The sequence below is a fragment of the Hevea brasiliensis genome, chromosome 11 (genome assembly GCF_030052815.1).
Source record: "Hevea brasiliensis isolate MT/VB/25A 57/8 chromosome 11, ASM3005281v1, whole genome shotgun sequence".
Taxonomy (NCBI): Eukaryota; Viridiplantae; Streptophyta; class Magnoliopsida; order Malpighiales; family Euphorbiaceae; genus Hevea; species Hevea brasiliensis.
In genome coordinates, this window is record NC_079503.1 from 11,515,751 (window position 1) to 11,523,383 (window position 7,633).

General features: G+C 28.8%; 1 pseudogene; it reads left to right on the top strand.

Annotated features, from left to right (window-relative positions):
• Positions 1 to 936: 936 nt before the first annotated feature.
• LOC110667094 (RNA polymerase sigma factor sigC-like) lies at positions 937 to 5,547 on the top strand (annotated as a pseudogene).
• Positions 5,548 to 7,633: the final 2,086 nt, after the last annotated feature.

A 7,633-nucleotide genomic window follows, 5' to 3' on the forward strand; every position in this document is an offset into this window, starting at 1 on the left:
AGTATCATCGATTGTGAACCAATTTATGATACTTTATACTATAGATACTTTGTACTATAGATACTGACACTCATATTCTTAATAACTTAAGAATATAATTTCTAACAAAATATCAATGGACCTTTTCTATTACACATAAATACATTATGTAAACGAAAAAGTGAAATTACCTTTTTATCAATAAAATATGTACAAGATACAAATTAAATAATATGCTATAGGGCATACTATTAACACCTTTTACACTCGAATCCGTGGCATATATTTTTTTGATCCCTTATTTAAAATTTTATAAAAATTTAATTTAATTAGTTTTTTAAATAAATTTTAATTAAAAATATTTAATTCTTTTTAAAAAAATTATTTTCAAAATACTAGGAATGAAATATAATCATTTGCGATTTAATTAAAATTTTTTCCTATAAATAAATTTTTTATACAAAATCAATGTAATTAAAATTATTATCTGCTCGTATTACCGATGCATTATCACTCATTTTAATATGCATCCTCATATCCATAATTTATATAAAAAAAATTAAATTTATATAAAAAAAATTAAATTTATGTGAGTATTTGATGTACTATATTTTATATTAAGTTTATTTTAATTTTTTTTATATCATGCATTTTTATATTTAATAAATAAATAAATAAATAATATACCTTTTTGAATATATTACGCTTATTTAATAATTAATTATTTATTTAATGTAATATTAGGTGTAGCTAATCCAACACTTTCTTGGAAAATAGTTTAGAGCAGGTTGGGCCAAGAACTTGGGATGGCTGTATAAATATGGCTCCATATAGGCCCCAGTTTAATCCATTGTAAAAAGGTTATGGACTTGTGGTTGCCAAAAGAGGACATGGCCCATCAATTCAGATATTTAAATGTGAGGAAGGAGAATCAGTGGGAACTTCTGGGACCCTGCCCTTTTGGACGCTTTCAGTGTCTGTTGTATATAGGCTTTGTGACCCATTTTGAAGATGAAGAACCCGTGGTGGAGAGGTCACAACCCATTCAATGCCACTGTTTCTTTCTTGCTAATTCCTGTCAACCTTTAAGGAGTTGATGGACTCTTTTTGTTTGCATTATTTCCGGCAGAAAATAAAACCAAAATGGGTGTCGGTTATAGGCTAAGTCTCAAGTGTGGTTTTTTCCATTTCGGTCACAGTTTGTCTCCAATTCACTATCCCGGCTCTCGTCTTCTTCTGGTGAGTTCACTTTTTTTAACAGTTTTTCAACATAATTTATGGTGAATTTGTAAACAAGGGTCTTAGTCTGCTTCATTTGGCCAATTCATTTACTATTTTCTCCCTTTTTTTCCCCCTTAATTTAATGTTAAATACTCCTGATTATGTATGATACAGTTAAAAACAGGGTTCTTTCAACCTGACAAGGCTTTCTTTTCTGTCTGTTATTTCTGAAGAGGGCGACATTTTGTGCAGAGTTTTAAGGCTTTGCTTGTTCATCTGCAATGCAAACCTTAGAGAATAAGCAATCCCAAGTAGAAGGAGCTAAGGTTTATGAGTGCATTTAATTAATATTGTTGTTTGCTGTTTGACATCTAATGCTATCTGCATTCTTTTAGATGAATGTTGTTAGTGGATCGCATAGCACAATTGAAGATGACATTTTTGTTCCACTTTCAAGCTCAAAAGAGAGGACTTCAAGATTTGGTTTGTTATTGGAAAATCTTATTGTCATGGAGGAGTCTTTTGCTGATTCTGATGCATTGAAGTTGGAAAGGGATATTCTGCTACAATTAGGAAGGATTGGAGCTGTAAAATTATTCAATAAATGTCTAACCAGCACCCATAAAGCCACATGTGTTTTGGATTTGCCTTATGTACCTACTCAAAATATTGGAGAGTGTAAACTAAATGGCACATCAAATGATCATCTAAATGAAGTTGTTGTCCATTCTTCGAAAAAGAGCCTCATCAAAAAATGGCTGTATAGCTCCATATCTGTCATTGCCTTCAAAACCCAATCAAAATGGTCCTGGAAATCATGCTTTTTGTTCTGCCAATAAAGCGTCAAATTCGAAGAGTAGAAGATTAGTGATTGCTAGAAATGAGGCTGATATGTCCAGGGGAGTCAAGGTTATTGTAAACCTCTACATGATTTAAGTGGTGTTTTCTTTTGTTAGTCGAAAGGTTATCTTTCTTAATTTTATCCTATGCCTTTACAGGAGGTTTCAGAATTGGAGAAGATTAAAACAACTTTGGAAGAGCAAACTGGGGAGTTGTCAGCTTGAGTTGCTGGGCTGAAGCAGCTGGCCTTGACAGGAAGGAGCTGCAGCAGCTGCTGCATTTTGGTTGATATTGCAGAGATGAGCTCATCAGGAGCACTCGCTTGTTAGTTTTATACTTTGCCAGAAATTATAGGGGTATGGGAATAGGGTTGGAAGGTTTACTTCAGGTATGTTAACTGTTCCAAATTATTTGATATTTTGACTATGCTTTATTTTTGCTATAATTTTTAGTTGCATTCATATTTCAGAAATATTAGGTAGTCCTGTTCATTAAATGGGTTCTCATGTTCTATTAAGTGTGATCATAGTTCATACTTCATAATCAGGAAATTTGTTTCTATACAGAGACATCTTTGTGGAAATATCAGCAGAACGGGTTAAATATGCCAACTGGAGTGGCACGTAGGATGATACACACTCTTCCCAACTCCAATTTCAAATTTGGATAAAATTTTTATGCATTTTGAAATTTTGGCCGATTGCGCTAAGAATAAAATGATTGAATAAAATCACCAAAACACGATAACGTTTGGCTTTTTTAGCCAATAGGCCTTGTGCAAAGTATCAACAGAACGTGTTAGATATAGTTTGATTAGAATAACTTTTTTGTTGTCTACTTTAGCAAAAGAAATTAAGTATGAAAACCTTCATTCTGAGCTGGGAAGTAAATTTTGTCTCATATAGAGACTGATTGAATGACAACCTGGCTAAGTAATTGCTCCCAAATCAAGATGATTTACTAACTTTAACTCAGTGACTACGGCTTGGATTGTTGACTTATTACAAAAGTCAATTCTGGTGATAGGATGCACCTAATCTCTTTTATCTTCTATTTTCTATTTGCTTGAACTTAACTTCCGAACAAGGATGACACTTCTTGATGCCCATATGATAGTTTGGGTGGCAAATACACATTAGCACATTTATTTACGAATGCATATATTATTTATATATTTTTTTTTCCAATTTTAATTCAATTGAGAAGCAGTCAGTATTTCCAATTGATGTTTTTAAAATCTTATGATTCGATTTTCCATCTTAACGGTTCGAATTTATGGGGTGAATCTCAAACGTACCTAAATCGTGATCGAATATTTGACAGTGAATTGGATGAATAGATATGAATCTACCGATTCGGTCAATTCTTTTCCTAAAGAGTTGTTAAACTCTATAGCCTAAAAATTTAAGATTTCATTTCAATTTTACTATGAAAAGTGCTTATAGAACTTTCTTTTAGCTATTTTTCTTTCACTAGCCATTATTTTCTCTTTCCTCTTCTTTTTTTTTTTTGGTTAATTTACTCCTCTAATTACGGTTGTCAAATTATGACATTTTATATTAATATATTATGATCTTTTAGGCACTATTCTTTTTTATTGTCTAATTATTTGATCAAATTTAAACAGGAGTTTCAATACATGCACAATGATAATCATTTGTCTACAATTCAAGAGTTTATAATTTATAACAAAAAACCACATAATATAATAAGATTTTAGGAATACATTGTTCTACTATAAGCATTATTCTCATTAGCTAAATGATAATTTATATTTATCAAAATATATTATTGTGATGTATTGTTTTATTTATTTTTTACAATATATATCATTTTCAATTAATTTTGAGAATTTTTATTGAATCTTATGATTCGGTTTGATCCTTAATTCTTGATTCATAAATTGAAAATTTCGATTCTAGATTTGAAAATCAATTTGAAAATTATGTTTCCGATTATCACTTTAAAGTCCAAAACTCCCAACATGCATCTTTTTCTCCTGCGGGAATTGATGATTGCATGGAGTTTCCATAGAATGACAAAAGTTGATGGAGGAAGAAGAAAAATGAGAATAAATAGCCTAAGTGTATCTACCTTGCATACATTATCTTTTATTTTAGTTTTCCGATCATCCAAATACCAATTTCATTTCCAATGTTTCACGCTGGAAATCTGGGTGTCTTACAAGGTGCAGAAAGATTTGATCACACAAGGGGATGCAGATTCTCAACATATGTACTGTACTGGATACGAAATCAATGTCAAAGATTGTGAGACTTTATGCTAGAGGGATTCAAATTCCTGCATGTTCCTTCCCGTGTTTGAGAGATAAAATCATATAAATAAGATCCGGAGTTTCATCTTTTTGTTAAATTCTTATGCATTCTCATGTTAATGCACATTAAGGCTGGCAGTAAATCAGATATAAAATGCTCGAAAAGCCCTTAGGAAGAGCCATGGAAAATTTGCAGATGATAGCGAAATTGCCAAGTTCACTGGTCTTTCTTTGGCTAAAATTGAATCAGCTAGCAAATGCCTTAAGAGTAGTAAATTGGAGATAGCCTCAATGCAAAATTTTTGGCATGCTTTAAATCTTTGTTTAATCCTCCCACCCCTCCCCACTCTCTCTCTTTTCTTTCTGTTGCATTCATCTTTTCCAATCTGGCTTGTTATAATACTGGAAGCCATTTTTAAAAGATTTAAGTATTTTATTGCTTTTCTTTTGAATGCTGAAACTTGAACAAATGCTACATGAGAAGCCTCTCTGTACTTGATGTTCACATTGATTTGTTGAAGCTTTTAGAGAGAGTTTAATTGACTGATAATAAACTGTGCTATTGGATTTCTGGTACAGGAATTTATCTCTGACATTTCGATGCAGAGTCCTGAAGAATCTGTCACGAGGCAACACATGATAAAGGACTTGCATGATCTTTTAAGAGTCCTGAAATCAAGAGAGGCAAGTGTTGGTTCTTAGATATGGTCTCAAAGATCAACCACCCAAATCACTTGAAGAGATAGGAAAGCTTTTTCATGTGAGCAAGGAGTGGGTAAGGAGGTTACAGAAGAAAGTTATGACAAGACTTAGGAGTGATGAAAACTGTGGAAATTTAAGACATTATATGAATTTATAGTTTCACCCTTTATCCTAGATTCTCCTATCATGCCTGCTTCTGAATTTAAAGCTGGGGACTTTTTAGTCATCCTAACTTGTTCCATGCGAAGTTGGCAAGTTGACTTTGATATACCTCATCTTCAATACGCTCGCATCATTGCCATCTTCAACAAACAGGAAAACACACCAGGAAAGGAGGTTGCCCTTGTTTTTAGTGGATTTGGTGCTAATCTCCCACCTTTTGGTCACTTTCTCCATTCCTCATAGGCTTTGAAATGCATTCTTCATGATTTAAATTTAATAGTTCACCCCTTACATCAAATTCACCTTACAATATATTGTATTGTTTTGGCCTCACAGGAAAAGTTAAACCACGTCCCATATTTTTCATTGTTTCTATGATCTTTTTCTTGGGGTCAGGATATATATATATATATATATATATATATATATATATATATATATATATATATATATATATTTACAGAATTTTAATCTTTCTTTAATCCTAAAAATCTTGATTGTTCAATTCTTGTGGTGCTATAAAATCTCAGTTAACATTATTTAAGCTTATAAATTCAGCAGTTTGATTGCAAGTTGACATTGCATATTTGGACTCGGTGATAATCATTTTCAGGCAATTGTTGTCTTCTTGCTGGACTTTGATGGTTTTAGGGATGCGCAACTGTTAATCTTTATTAGGTCACATGCCTTCCATTCCAACTGCAATTGAGTGTTCTGATTGAAAAAAAAAAAAAAAAAACTGCAATTGAGTGCTGTTAAGTCATAATCCTGATTTTGGACTAATTTTGTTTATTTAATTAACGTTCTTGAAACTGACCCTTAAGCCAGTTTCTGTTCCCTGTCAGAACTTCCTTTTCAGATCATGAGAATCTATACCATGGAATTTGATAATTTTGAGTATTTAATTTAATTTAATTTTATTAAAATGAATTTTAATAATATGTAATTAAATTTATAATAAGTTAAAGTTTAAAAATTAAAATTTGTACTGAATTTTAAATGTAATTTTACTATATTATAAAATTACTAAATTCTTTAAAATGAAATTTAAAGAAGTAAAATTAAATGTAATTTTAGAAATCTTAAAAATTAATTTCCAGAATTTAATCTAAAATATTAAGTAATAACAAAAAAATAATATAATTAATAAAAATATGACGCAAAAAATATTATTTTGGAAATTAAGTAAAGAATAAAAAATATTATAAAACCTTTCTTCGTGTGGATGACAAGTTGTGATGAATCAATTCCTCGTGTCAAGAGACAAAACTTATGGTTAATGAGAAAGTGGAAAAAAAAACATTAAAATGAAGTCGGTTTGCCAAATTTCTAACACGTGTCAGATGCTTGTAATATCCAAGTGTAAAAGCTTCTTCACCAAATCTATTAAGAAAATGACTTCTGTGCCACCACCCGCTAAGTTGCCGCGTAAGAAACAACCACCAAATACCATCCTATTCATTTCCACGCCTAGATTGTTGGAAGTTTTTGTTGATAATTATTTATTATTTTAAAATAATTAATGAATATCAATTTTTTTTAATTTTATTTTTATTAAATATAATAATTATTTATATAATTTTTTAAGATTTATGTTAATAAATTTAATTAAATTAAAAAATATTGTATTATAATTAAAATGGTGAAAATAATATAATACAAGCTTAAAACAACCAAGTTACAATTGTAACCGTGCATATGACAACTAGCTTCTTGAAATTTATCAACTTCACTTCCAATGCAAGAATTAATAGCATTAGAAAATTATTATTTATTCGTTATTTTAATAAAATTATTTATTTAATTTTTATATTTAAAAAAATTTATTATTTAATTTTTATAATTTTATTTTAGTTAAATTATTTAATTTTTTTATTTATATTATTTAAATTGTTATTTAATTTTTTTATTTTAAATAAATTTAATTAATTTATATATTTTAAAAAATTATTATTTAATCTCTTTATTTTAATGAAATTAATTAGTTGATATGTATATTTTTAAAATATAATATTTTAAAAAATATATTATTAAATAAAAATAAAAATTTTGCTATGTGAAAAATTAAATTTGAATTTATATTTTTTTAAAAAATTTTCAACTTTTTAGATATTATTTTTGTGTTTTCTCTATTATAAAATAATATTTCTTGATTACTTACAAATTTAAAGAAATTGATTAATTTTTAATATAGATAATTTATACCATTTTTATCAATAAATAAAAATAAAGAAAAATAAAGGAAAGGAGAGTGTGAGTGTAAAAGTGAAAAAATATAAAGAGAGAAAAATAAATGAGAAAAGAGAAAATTAAGAGAGAGAATTATGATAGTTAAGATATAAAAAATAATTATAGAACTTAATAATTAATAAAGTTAAATTAAAGAAATTACTTAATGTATTTTTTTAAAATATAGATGTTAACTAATTAATTTTATTAAAATAGAAAAATTAA